Source organism: Dermacentor silvarum, chromosome 11, assembly GCF_013339745.2.
Source record: "Dermacentor silvarum isolate Dsil-2018 chromosome 11, BIME_Dsil_1.4, whole genome shotgun sequence".
Taxonomy (NCBI): domain Eukaryota; kingdom Metazoa; phylum Arthropoda; class Arachnida; order Ixodida; family Ixodidae; genus Dermacentor; species Dermacentor silvarum.
Genome location: NC_051164.1, coordinates 81,206,209 through 81,219,761, shown reverse-complemented (window position 1 = coordinate 81,219,761; position 13,553 = coordinate 81,206,209).

The window sequence follows — 13,553 nt, the reverse complement described above, 5'->3', positions numbered from 1 at the left end:
GTATCATTATGGATTACCAACGTGCCCAACGTACCAACGTCGCTTCTTTTCGCTTATTTTCTGTCTGTTTTCTTATCTTTCCTACTCCTCTTTCCCTTCCTCAGTACAGGGTTGCCAACCGGATATTTGCTGCGGTCAAACTCCCCGTCTTTCCTTTGCCAACTACGTCGGCGTGAGCATATCGTATAACGGGAACCGCTCCCTCCACCTTGAGGGCTTCCACAGGGCTGATTTGTCGTATTCAGTGTCACGGCGCTCCGCATTGTCAATTAATCTGGCCTCGCCCTGCGATCTGCCTGCCACCTGGTTATTTCCGATGGAACAGCGACTGCCCCGGAAAGACGCTTGTCCCGAGTTCGAGCCCCAGACCAGGACGAATGTTTCTTTGACCGCGAAACTTTCCGAGAAACCCGTATTGGTTTTCTTTGTAGCTTCGCGTCACTCAAGGGTGGATGACGATGCAGCCGAGCCTTGTTATAACGAAGTCGCATCCGACATGAAAATACCTTCATTATATCCAATATTCGTCATAGGCGTGCATTCGTTACATGCCGCTATTGGCGAGAAACGATTTTTGTTTGTCTTCGTTATATCCGATAATTTGATATCTATGTTCGTTATATGGAGGTTCGACCGTTATTTCCCTTTGGCGATCCAGCCTAAGATTTAAGTTTGAGCTGTGCTCACAAAAGTGTAGTATACCTCTGTCCACGCTCCAAAAACATACGTAAATAGTTCCCGAGAGACGCTAATATCGAAACAAGTTCGCTTCCAATGTGACGCCACGGAAACGAACGAACGTTAACTGGCTGGCGCACCAATACAAACTCCCTTGTAGTTGGGAACAGCTGTGTATCTGGCACTGTACGCTTAGGCTGTCCCCGACTTTTATATAAGTCCCGGTTTGATTAGTGCAGCCGAAACTGCCCGAGGCTTCTCCGTGCCCGCTCACGTTGTTACAGCCGCGCAGCATTCCAGGTTAAGCGTGTTTCAAAGCGCCACTGCGGAAACACATCTGTCCCAATCACGAAAGTCGCCAGCGCGCTTCATGGACTCCTCCCAAAGACCGACCCCAGAGCCGACTCTTGACGTAATACTCGGCACTGCCCGGTCCTGGCTGTCTCCTTCTTAGAGTTCTTCCTGATCACTGGCGTCGAGGACATGTCGTGATTACGCGGTGCCGAGTTTTCGATACTACGTTGCGGTCGCTCGCTGGCTTCGTCGAAACGTCATCTCTCTCTCTCGCGCTTCCTCGGCCGTCTCTCTCTCCCTCTTCTCGGCCGGACAGATCGGACACACGGGCAGCGAGTAATAAAAAGGAAATAGCGGCGGCGGTGGCCGCAGTATCTCGCGGTGTTCGCGGCGCCCTGATATTAACGGTGGCCCACTCGCTAATAACACCCATAAGGACGGGCTGCGCGATCGCGTTTTCCAGTTATACTACTCCCAAACGATTCCTAATAAACTCCTTCACTCTCCCTCTCCCTGCCCTCCCAACCACCCTTTCTCTCTCGCGCTTCATTGAAACGGGGCGTGTCGATAAAGCCGAACGAACGTTCGGTTTTCGCCGGCGTGTATTTTGGCGTCGTCGCCCAGCGCCGCCACCACTAGGGAGGCCAGCGTCCGAAACGTCATCGCCCCATTGCGGGCGGTGGTTGGTATAATAGCGGCGGCCCCAACTGGGCGCTCTGTTTCGTCGACGTCGTATTATAACAACCTTCGCGGCGTCCCGCTTAGGAAGAAGGAGCGATGGAGTGATTGCTCCCATTAGAATGGAAGGGAGGGAAAACAAAAACAAAAACGACGAAATGAACGAAACGAGAAGGATGGCGTCCCCCTGCGCGATGATCACAATGATCACTTCAGCCTCCTCCCTACCAGCAGCCTCGTTCTCTGCCTCTCCGACGATCTGGTTCACTTTAGACGCGTATTACAAACGAAGGTCACGACGCGCGACGCCCGATTTAAGAGTACGCATTTTTTTTTTCGACCACCAGTGTCGGAGAACGGGGGAAGTTTATAGCTGTATAAACGCGAGGGCTGATGAGTTGTTTGTTGGCCCGCCCGCGTCTACACAGCTGGGGCGACGGCGTCGCAAAACGAAACTACGGATCGGCCATTCGCCGCTGCTTTTTTCCTTCTCGGTCACTGGAAGAGGTTAGGTATATACTTTGCAATCGGCGTGGAAAAACCTCCTCTTCCCGATTCCCACGGGTGTGCGGGCCGCGCGCGTTCGATTCTCGCTGACACGCACGCACGGACGAACTGGCTCGTCGCGACGATGTCATTTGCCGCTGCCGCCGCCGTGCGCGCATCTTCCTTCCCCGGTAAGTCGGTAGGAGCCCTTTAATGTCGAAAGGGGTGGGACTCGCGTTAGCGCCGAATTAGAGAGGGAGAGAGAGACGCGTGTGTGTGTGTGCGTTGTTCTCTGAAAATTGGCGTATACGCGTCCACGACAATGGTTAGCTGACGCGGCCAGGCGGTCGTCGTCCTTACGTCTACGTATCGTGGCCTGCGTATAAGTAGCCGCTAAGTTAGATGCGTTTTGTGGGTCCCTTTTGGTTGTTGTTGTTTTGCATTAGGCGTCATCTTGCGCGTCCCCAGATTGAAGAAAGTTCGTCTCTTAATGACACGCATTGGAACTCGGGAAGGCCTGTAACCGCCGATAGGGCGTCGCTGTTTCGACTTGGCGGAGCCATTTGCCTCCCGTCACGCTGGCCACACCCGGCGATCCAACCGTGATTGACTATAGACTATTCTTGTTCTCTCTGGGGTCGGTGGTCGAATTGCGGCGATCTAATTAACCCGTCCCTATGACATTTCCGTACTCGAATGAGGAATGAGAACTCGAGCTTTGTATAGGCGCGAGCTAATGGCAAATTGCTTTCTGTCTGCTGCTTCTCGCAAATTAATCTACGCTTTATTTCTCTATCTATCTATCTATCTATCTATCTATCTATCTATCTATCTATCTATCTATCTATCTATCTATCTATCTATCTATCTATCTATCTATCTATCTATCTATCTATCTATCTATCTATCTATCTATCTATCTATCTATCTATCTATCTATCTATCTATCTATCTATCATATTAACTTTTACTCGTCACTAAGAGGCATGATTTACTACGACATATCTGTGTCTTGATGTTCACCATGCGTCACATGCGCTCGAATCAAGTTTCCGGAGATGTGCAGGCGATAGTGAGTCAGCCGAGGTGGAACCTTTATAGTCGTTTGTTCGCAATCACTTCTCGACAAACAAAATGTGAATATCAACATGCACGCGCGATCGAGAGCTGTAACAGCAGGGACTGAATCGCACAATAGCGACAGCAAAATAAGAAGGAAGAAGTTCGCGGCGATATTTAACCTTCGTCCATCAAAACGGCGAGTCCTTGCGAAAGGAACGTCACGTTGCAAGCAACCCACAAACGCTTGTATGTACACGCAGGCATCCGCTGTCGTTCCGCGTTTATACGGCTAAGGTCGACGACGGCCGTAGGCGTTCGTTGCCCGATCCATGCAGCGGGCGTGCCAACGACTTGTCACGCCTTGCTCTCGCTTCTTTTGTTTCTGAAGAGTCGATTGAAACCGCGGAAGCCAAGCCGGGGGAAGGGAAGGGAGGGGGGGGGGGTAACTCAAGAAGAACTAGGAGTAGGGTGGTGAGGGTGAGTACAGGGTGTCAAATTCACCTTGAAACTGCACATACCTCCCGTTATAACGAATTTCGGCGTACTTCGTGGCATTTTTTTTTTTGTCTCTCGCTCGTTTCCGTTGGAGAAGTTCATGGGCGGGCCCCCGACCTTGTCGCGGTCCTGATGCGATGCTGTCCGCAAGGACGCCCGCCTCACCCCCCCCCCTTTTCTCTCTCTCTCTCTGTTCTTGACGTCGAGGTGAGAACGCGAGTGACGACGAGGGTGGAGAGAACTCATAAAAGACGGGAATTAAAATCTGAAAGCGTGCGAAAAAAGATATGCGCATTCTCCTTGGGGTTACTGTACTTGAGATTATGTACTTCTGGGGCGTTCGTGGTACTTTGCACGGACTTTCAAGTTACGACTACGTCTTAAATACCCATTGGCAGTGCATTTAACTCGCCGAAAGGCATTGCGCTTGCAAGAAAAATAGGTTTATTATGCAGTGTGCGGCGGAGTTGACTTCGTCTAAAAGCGAATTAGAGAAGCCCCCTTTTGGAAGGCATAGATTTTTGTTGGCGAGCGTGTGAGAGCTCACATGCTAATCTGCATACGAAAGGGGGATAGGAATTAAAGAATTCCGCAATGCGTTCATGTTATATAATAATCGATTTATTAACAGCCTCTATGTTTGTCTTTACCTAGTTTTGTAACGACGTAATTTTTTTTTCAAGCGCGGCGTAATAGACAGGCATAGGTATAGGTGGCCCGGACTGTCTCGTACACCACTGCGAGCTTCGAGCTGTGAGCGCGCGCGCTTTCGTCGAGTACTTGCGAGTACGTGCGCCGAGTACGTGCTCTCGGCTTGAGTATTACATTACGAGAGGGCACTCTCACCAAGACGTGAGTGTGCCCTCTCAGAGTGTTTGACCGCCACGCAATCGGTAGAATGCCTATAAATATCCTTGCATGGAGCCCATTGTATATCCGCAGAGAGGCTGTAGACCGTTAATTTGGTAGCAACATCATCATCATCACCATCATCGTTATCGTCATCATCCTAATAATAATCGTCGTCGTCTTTCATGTTTGCGGCAGGCCTCAACAACTCTGCCACCGATCTCCAATTGCAACTGTCTTGCCTCAGCCGACACCTACCTATACCAGCAAATTTCACAACGTCATCACACCACCTATACTTGGTGGTGGTGTAACGGTCGGTCTGCTACATCTGCGCACAGTCTATAGACAATGCATCGCCAAGCGCAAAAATCTATAGGAAGGCAAACCAATCTGCAAAGTGTGTGTATAGACAGCCTACAAACCGCGTTATTACATTATCATACGAGCAGCGGGAAATATTTTCAATTTAGTTGCTTCTAACGTGCGATAAACCCTCGGCTGTGCGGCATAAGCTGTTCGAAAGAGAAAACACCTCCCTCAAGAAAAAAGAAAAAAAGAACGTAAAAGGAAATGAATGCGCTAATTATCGCTCACGGAGATGACAACATCGAACCCTTTACGCGTCGATCATCGGCGGCCGGCACGCTTCGCAATTTCTCTCCCTCTCTCCAAGGCGCGTGCCCACAGACAAGACTTATCTCAGAACGACCCTTTCGCAAACAGCCCTTCGTCTTTACATGCATACAGCGGCCAGTGTCCGCGCGAGCCGCTTGCCACGACCGATGCATACGAGTGGAGGTCGCTCTTTTCGCTTTCGCCGCGGACAACTTAAAATCGGCGACGCCCATGTCGTAAAGAAAATAGATCGAGCTCCGGACGCGGCGACACCTGTCAAAAACGGCGCGAATCTGATAACTCGATCGCGCCGGTTACAGGGAGCCGGCGAGTGACGGGGCGAAGTACTACGTGGCGCTGCGAAAAGGGGGCCTCGGTGCATTTCTTTTTGTTTTGTTTGGCAGCTATACTTTTCTTTTTAGACCTCCTCGTTACATTTTGTTTTGTCACCCGCCCGAGAGCGAGCCGACAAATACACAGCGAGCGATACGGACATGTTACGGCAGGGAAGACCCGACTTGGCCACAGCACCTGTATATAGAGAGATAGATAGAAACGCGAGCAGCAAGGACTGAAGACTGGTTCTTTCGCAACGGGAGCGGCTTCGTTCCATCTTGAAGCGGCAGTTCGAAAAAAAAAAAGTGGTAAGAGAAGTGCTAGGTGATGTGTAATTCCTGGCATGAGATACATGAACGAAAGATTCGCGATACCACCAACCCGACAACGAACCAGTTCTTCTTCTTTTTTGCTTTTCCCTCGGACGACTCTGGAAAGGAAGGCTGGGGCGAGAAATGTATGGTAGCTGCGTATGTGCGTGAGCGGTGCAAGCGAGAAAGGCGCTTGCAAAGGTGGGCCACGCGCGAGCCTCGTCGGCCGTAAAGTTTCTCTAAAAGCGCTGTCGCCGTGAGATGCGATAAGGAAACCCTGCTGACAGGACGGCAGCTTTCTCGCTAGGTGGTCCTCTGTGTGTTTTTTTGGGGGGAGATACGAGGTGGAGCTGTCGCAACCACGCGTAAGCTCGAAGGAAACACGCAGTCGACATAACGCCGAATGGCCGCGAGGCTAGTACTTTTTTTTTTTTTTTGGTTTGTGTGGGTGATGCTGCTATTTCCTAAAATTCTATTATGTACCGCGTCTTTAACGCTTACCTTGTTCTTATCTTATATGTAACGCTTATCTAAGCGTATATTTTCACTTTATATTAGAACCAGCGCTTTCTCACGTGTTTCTGTGGGCGGCAGATTGATTGATTGATTGATTGATTGATTGATTGATTGATTGATTGATTACGTGTCGTGCACAAGTTGTTGCATTCTGATATGATCCCCACCACAACGGTACTCAAACAGTCGACGGAAAGTCGGTGAAAATGTTGCTGTGAAGTATTTACACTCTACAGGGTGTTCATTTTTAAGTTTTACGGAATTAATTTAGAAATAGCCTGTCACAGGTAGCATAATTCTTATCATTGAGCTGGGTTATTCGAAGAGGCCGACATTAGTTGCACGAGAAATCAAAACACATAGTCAACTAATGAACAAAAAACCACTAATTAACTTTTCAGTTAATTACTTTAAGACAAATATTGCAGTTTACGAATTGTAGCCGGTGAGCTTGCCAGGCGTATCCACTTGGAATGAATTTGCAGAATGACAGCAGTTTGGAGATATGCGCCACCAAACTCGCCCGTAAAATTGCACTGTCGTTCCATTTACTTCTTTACCAAAATGATGTTTTATACATTGAAGAACAAAAGTAACTGGAACGCCCATGCATTTTGTCCCACATTCTGGGAAATAATATCTCGAAACTGGTGCCATCCTGGAAATTCATTCCAAGTGGATGCGTCTGGCAAACTCACGGGCTACAATTCACAAATTGCAATATGTGTCGTAAAGTAATTAACTAAGAAGTTCATTAGTAAATTTTTGCTACTTAGTTGAATACGTGTTTCGATTTCACATGCTACTAATGTCCACCTCTTCGATAGATAGATAAACTTTAATCCAAAGATAGTTTTGTCTTGCCCCAATGGAGCATCGCTAATGGTCGGGGCCCCTAGTCCAGGGCTCCGCTGGCTCTTGCCATCTTCTCTGCTCTCTGGATCAGCATGAGCTGGTCGTCGAGGGCCGAGCTGGACAGCAGCGCCTCCCATTGCTCCCTCGTGGTGTTCGTGTCATGGTGTTCTATGTTGTGTAGCGTGCACTCCCACGTAATGTGGTATAGGGTTCGATTAACCCAGCTCAACGAAAAGAATTATGCTACCTGCCACAGGCAATTTTTTAAAATTCCGTGAAGCTTAATTTTGAACACCCGGTATATTTCCCGATGGAATTAGTCGTTTATGTCTACATTACTGCTGAATGTAACGCATACGGTGGCTCGAAGCTTCTGAAGTGTATATTTTCACTTTATATTAGAACCAACGCTTTCTCAGATGTTTCTGTGTGCGGCAGATTGATTGATTTATTGATTGATTTATTTATTATGTGTCGTGCACAAGTTGTTGCATTCTGCTATGATCCCCACCACAATGGCACTCAAGCAGTCGACGGAAAGTCGGTTGACATGTTGCTGTGAAGTATTTACATTCTATAACGGATGCATCTCGGTGAAATTCGCACACTTACAAGACGAAGATGGTGAGCAGCCCAGAAAGTAAGTGACTGCTACCCTATAAGATATTTCGCTACGGTAGTTGTAATTGTCCAGTCTCTCAATGGCGGTGCTCGAAACGTTTCACTTCGCATCTTCTTCTTTTTTTTTTTTAATCAGCGATCACACGGAACGTTAACTTTGTCAGTATCTTCGTCGCGGGGTCAGAGAGGGTGACGCGCGCTTTGATCGCTAACCCCACGGAACGCGTTATTCGGCGCCACGGTTTACAAGCTCAGCTATCGAGCCGCGTGCAAGACGGACGCGAGCGAGCGCCACGCGCCGCCGCAAGTATACGCTCCGTGTGGTTCCAACATTAAGACGCGAAGCTATATGACAACGAAGGGTGACGTCACCCGTTGAGAGATAACGGTGAAACGCGCTAATCTGAAATTACGGTCGACGACCGACCGGGTTGCGGGGAGTGTACTGCCGCGCGATCGCGAGCTCGCAGAGGCGGCTGACCACCTGACCGGTGAACTGGGTCGTCGTCACCGCGTTCGCTCGTCATGTGCCTGTTTATGCAAATGAGCGCGCCTCCGCTTCTGCCAGCGCACCGAGGCTGCCCCTTGGACCGAGTTTATCGTCAGTGGTGGCGCGAGCGCAAAGAGAAAAAGGAAAGAGAGAGAGAGAGAGAAAAGGAAAATGTCCTGACGGAAAGAACTTTGGAGTTTTGAGATACGGAAGTCGCTGGGAGCAGTGAAAGTTGACCTGTCTCCTTGTTGCTGCGTATTTCAGCAGCTGTGCCCATTGTGCAATTCGCTCTCCATTTTGCCTCGCTCTCTTTGGCCTGGCAGCGGCGGTTTTATCTTTATTTCCCGGAGGTCGGCAGCCCCTGTTTCGTTTTTCATTTTTACTTGTATCTTTTACTTTCCCGTCTATACGTACAGGCCACATTAGAGCTTTGTCTAACATCAGCCAGGCGTGCTTTGGGGCCAATTTCGGTTTTTACGTTTCTTCGAATACTTACAGTTTGACCGCGGCTTTAGCGGGTGGTTTGTTTCCTTGAATGTCCGTCTGTACAACGACGTGACGTGTCCAGATATGGCGCAATAACAACAAAAACAAAGCTACAGTAATGTTCTCACCATCGGCAGATATGGTCGCCCCTGTATATACACAACGCTTTTTACATAGACCTTGCTGTCATACTACCCTCCTCACTGAGAGGCTCAAACTGCACTGTACAGTAAGAGGCCTTGGACGCGAGTGGTGTCAGGGTCCATATAGTAGCGAAGCCGGTTCTTGAGCCAGGTGCGGCGCAGCCTGACGTCATAATGATGTTCTTGCGCAAGCGTCGACACGATTATCTGTATCGGCGCATTTCCTTTAAAACGGGGCGGCGACAAATAAAAGTCGCCTATAGCCCGCTTGATCTAATCAAGTTTTACCACATCCATCGCAGTCTATAGCGTCCTGCCTATATCTCTCCTCGATCTTTCCTTTCTAACATTAAAACACCATTTCAGTAACTGCGCTGCCTCGGGGCGCTTTGCGAAGTTACGGAAACTTGGCTCTTACTCGGATCTCCTTCTCTCGTCCGCTCCAACTCCTCCTGCATGTCTCTCTAGACTATAGTCCATCTCTCTAAAGACGTTAAACGCGCATGTCGAACTCGAGAAACGATTAGCCCGGTTACAGGTATGGCTAACAAGGAGATTGTCGCGTAGCGGTAACGGCGGTGTATGACGTCACCGAGGCCGTGCATACACAGAGGCGCCGATAACTGTGCCGTCGTCGCCGCCGGCGGGCACGTGCAAAATAAATAATAATAAAAACGCGATCGTCTTTCGACGCATCCGGCATCTCGTGGGAAAAGAGCCGCCTCATCGCGCGTCGTCGAGAACCGGAGCGGAGACCGGTGACAGGCACATTATTGTCACCGAAGGACCCCCCCCCCCCTCCCTTTCCTCTTTCCCCTTTTGCCGCGACGCGCGCGGTTTGACTCAGAAAGGCGGCGGAATGAGAGAAGACCGCGCGCGCATACGTGAGAAAGGTGTCAGAGCTGCCGGCTTCCAGATTGTTGTATATATGCACGCTCATTGGCGGTTGCGACGCGATATACTATACAGGCACCGGCGAAGGAAGAAGGTACAGGTACCAACCTATACGGGCTGGTCGGCTCCGATTGCGTTGCCGTCCGACGCGTACGGCAGGCATATTTTCTCCGACAGGACAAACCCAACCGTGCAAGCTTCTCCGCGCTTCTCGCTGCTAATGATGATAATGGTGACGATGAGGAAGAAGTAAAGAATTTCAACGCCAGCTTTGACATCTTCATAATCCTTTCTTCTTCGGTCGGCAGGATTCCTATCGGAAAGTTGCTGCTTTTGTGGGGCTCGGTAGAGGATGGCGAAATGCAAACCTGAAGACTATATGAAAGGCGGATCACGGACAACCCGTTCTATAAGTCACTGTATCTGCATAAAACTGGCCTTCATGCTTACATTTAATGTCATCCTAGAGCTATGCTGCGTTGCAACTCAAGCAACTAAATTAAAAACAAGCAAAAATACAATAAAAAAAAGAAAACGAGAGGACGCGCGTTAACGCGCGCAACCCTAGCGTATAGCACGCGACACTTTGTGTCCTTCGTTTTCTGTTTCTTTCTTTTCCGAGCAGAAACTGCGATGCGGATCAGGGACAACGTGTAAAGAGCACTTGACGCGCAAAATACAAAAGAAACGAGGCAAGAAAGAACCACGCGAAAGGGAAAAAAACAACGAGAGGAAGACACGTATATAAGTGACGCTCACACACGCACTGCCCGCTGTAGCTGGACGCTTCATGGAGAAGTCGGGACCCGTCAACCTTGACGCGTCATCGTCACGGCAATGGCGTTACGTTTAGCGCGCCTGCACCGTTTGACTCGGCCGCGTTGTATCTTCTTCGGGTTATAAGCTGTAGCGCTTCTTTCTAGGTGGCCTCAAGAAGTCTGGAGAAGGGGGCGAAGGGTCAGTGCGGAAGACGAGCCCCCATGGGACGCAGAGAGGTCGCGCGATGGTTGCCACCGCGCTTACGCCGTCGTCTCGAACCCCCCCTCCCGTGTCCGTATACACTTTCTTATCCCTTTTATTTTCTTGAATCGGCCATCGCGTCTTGTAAATGAGACAATCTCTCTATTCAACCTCGCTTGCACGTCACTCTCCCGTGAGGCCGACGCCGTCGAGCTCTAAGGTGAAATTTCACCTCTCGCAGTTAGAAAGATGCTTCTGTGTTTCTGTTCATTTCGTTGTTGTTGTTGTTTATGTATTGGCTTACGGCTGTCCCCCAGGGCCGCTCGTAGAGGACAGATATCGCTCGTTGATGCGGTTGTCCATTTATTCGAGGATTATACTGCATGCAAGTATACGGAGCGGCACCAGCGGTCCTATGTGTCATTCGCGCGAACTGTCTTTTCTAACGGGAAAATAAAAAAAATAAAGAAGCCCGATCGTGTAAGCGTGCGCGTATGTCACGCTGTCCGTCTTAGCCATTCCATTAGACACTGAGGATTGTGAAGTGAGGTCAGAAGAGCAGACCCCCGGCACTGCGAGGTGGTTTCCTTACGCGCGATCTGCCACCTCCACCCGGAACATTAAAAAAAAAAGGGGGGGGGGGGGGGTAAAAAAAGAAAAAAAAAGTTCTAGTGATGCGGACTTGCGTGTTCTTCCTTTTTGTGCGAAACTGTGTCACACGCGTTCCCCATTTATATAATGACCATTCACTACATCGGTAATTGTTCCACAAGTATTCAGGCATTTTCCCTCCTCCCCCACTTGCTTTACTGATATATGAATTCGATTCTTTTTTACTTAGTTGTGTGATGGCAGTCTTACTCTTTCTCGAATCTTGGAGTTCCAAGCAAATTACCACAGGAATATATATCTCAGAACCCCGCAAGTAATTCCTAGATCGTTTAGCCACGTCGTTATGACAGCTGGCTTCCACTGGCTCCAACGAATCAAACGAGGATCTGTGAACAAGAGGCGCGGCTACGCAAAACTATCGGCAGAAATGAAGAAAAAAAAATTCACAGGGTCTCTTATGGTATCCCTAAGACTACTTGAAGGCTAAAGCCCAAGTGCCGATGCATTAAAGACGGACACATGACGTACACGTATCCCTTAATTCGCTTAGTCCACTTCGCTTAGTCATCCCTCTTGATTCGCTTATTCATCCCGCTTAATTCGCTTATTCATCCCACTTAATTCGCTTAGTCATCCCTCTTAATTCCAAAGGTCGAGGGTTCGACTCTGGGTGGGAGTCGAATAAATTGTTTGAGCAGAACGATCAAAGGGTTCCGTCGTACCGAGAACACCCAGGCGTCGCAGAATAACGTGGGGGCTGAATAAAAAAAAAATTAGAAGAAAAACAGATGCACACACAACACGAACACACGGGGGGCTTCCGTTGTAGTTTCCAGAGCGTGCATATCTTTAAAACAATCTTCGCAGCCACCCACGTCCAGGCGGCAGTCATGACAGCGCCGTAGAGCGTGCCTGTAAGCCCGGCCCAGCGCACGATCCACACTTACAGAACTTTGGTCCACGCTTATTTCTTTAACGGACTTGACGGCTCCGACCAGCCGAACGCCTTACACCGCGTCACGGCGAATATGTGCTGCGCAGAGCCCACCACACCTGCATTCTTTGCTTTCTTTGGAGTCCCTATAAATGTACAGCACGCACGCGCGTCTACACACCCATGCTGCCAAATTTCCTTCTTTCCTATCCATCCCAACTATACTCGTAAGTGGCTTACTTGCTTTCTTTTTAAAAATTCGTCTGCGGTCAGTCCGACACCCCCCCCGTAAACCCCCTTGGATATTGTTAAAAGAACGCTTCGGGTATCTACGAAAACAAAGACAGCGCTATTGGAAAGGCAGAGTTAACAAAAAAGAAAATGAAGTAACGCGCCAGGCCGAGCCGTTTGACGCGGAGATCACGAAATCGCCTTGAAACGTCACTCAAAATGCGAACGCACGTGGTCAACCAACCCCCTCTCGGCCTCCAGGGCCCAGCGCGGCTCCCGAACGGACCTCCAAGCGCGCACGTTTGTTCGAACCGGACTTGGAAAAAACGCTTTCGGCTCGGCGCGCACCTCCGCTCGCCTTTTAACTTTCAAAATAAACCACGAGCTCGAAAAAAAAAATAGACTCAAGAGAACGCGCCAAGCCGCGCTCAGAAACACTGCTAGCTAAATAGAAGCTGGTAACGAAAGAGAGAAGAGAAACGTACAAGTTCGTTCCGCTTGTATTCATCTAGGCGCCTTAGAGAGAAGGAAAGCTTGCTTGCTGGCTTCACGGCTGTAATCAGAAGAGGAAGCCCGGCGCGAAATGAGTATAAAACGAGACCCTATATTCTCGTTCCCTTCGCTATATCTCACTCTCTCTCGCGTGCACTGGCTGCCTCGTCCACGGTGAAGGCGAACAGTCTTCTCATTCTTTTCGGCGACCTTTAGGCGTCTCGCACGCCCCCTCGTCCGATTTGGCTTTGGATTGTATCGTTTTGGCTTCTTTTGTTGTTTCGTTTCAATCTTGACGGCGCGTGCTGCGGCGCGCGCGTTTTTACAAGGGCGTCGTCGTCGTCGTTCGGGCCAACAATCGGCCACCCTCCCCCCCTCTCGCCCCCCCCCCCTCCCAACTCCTCCCTCTTTATAACCTTTCCTCGGAGCTCGACTTCAGACCTCAATAGCCTTCGTTTCCTCCGTTCTACTCCTGTCCATTGTTTCTTGTAGTACGCTTTTATTTCTAGCTG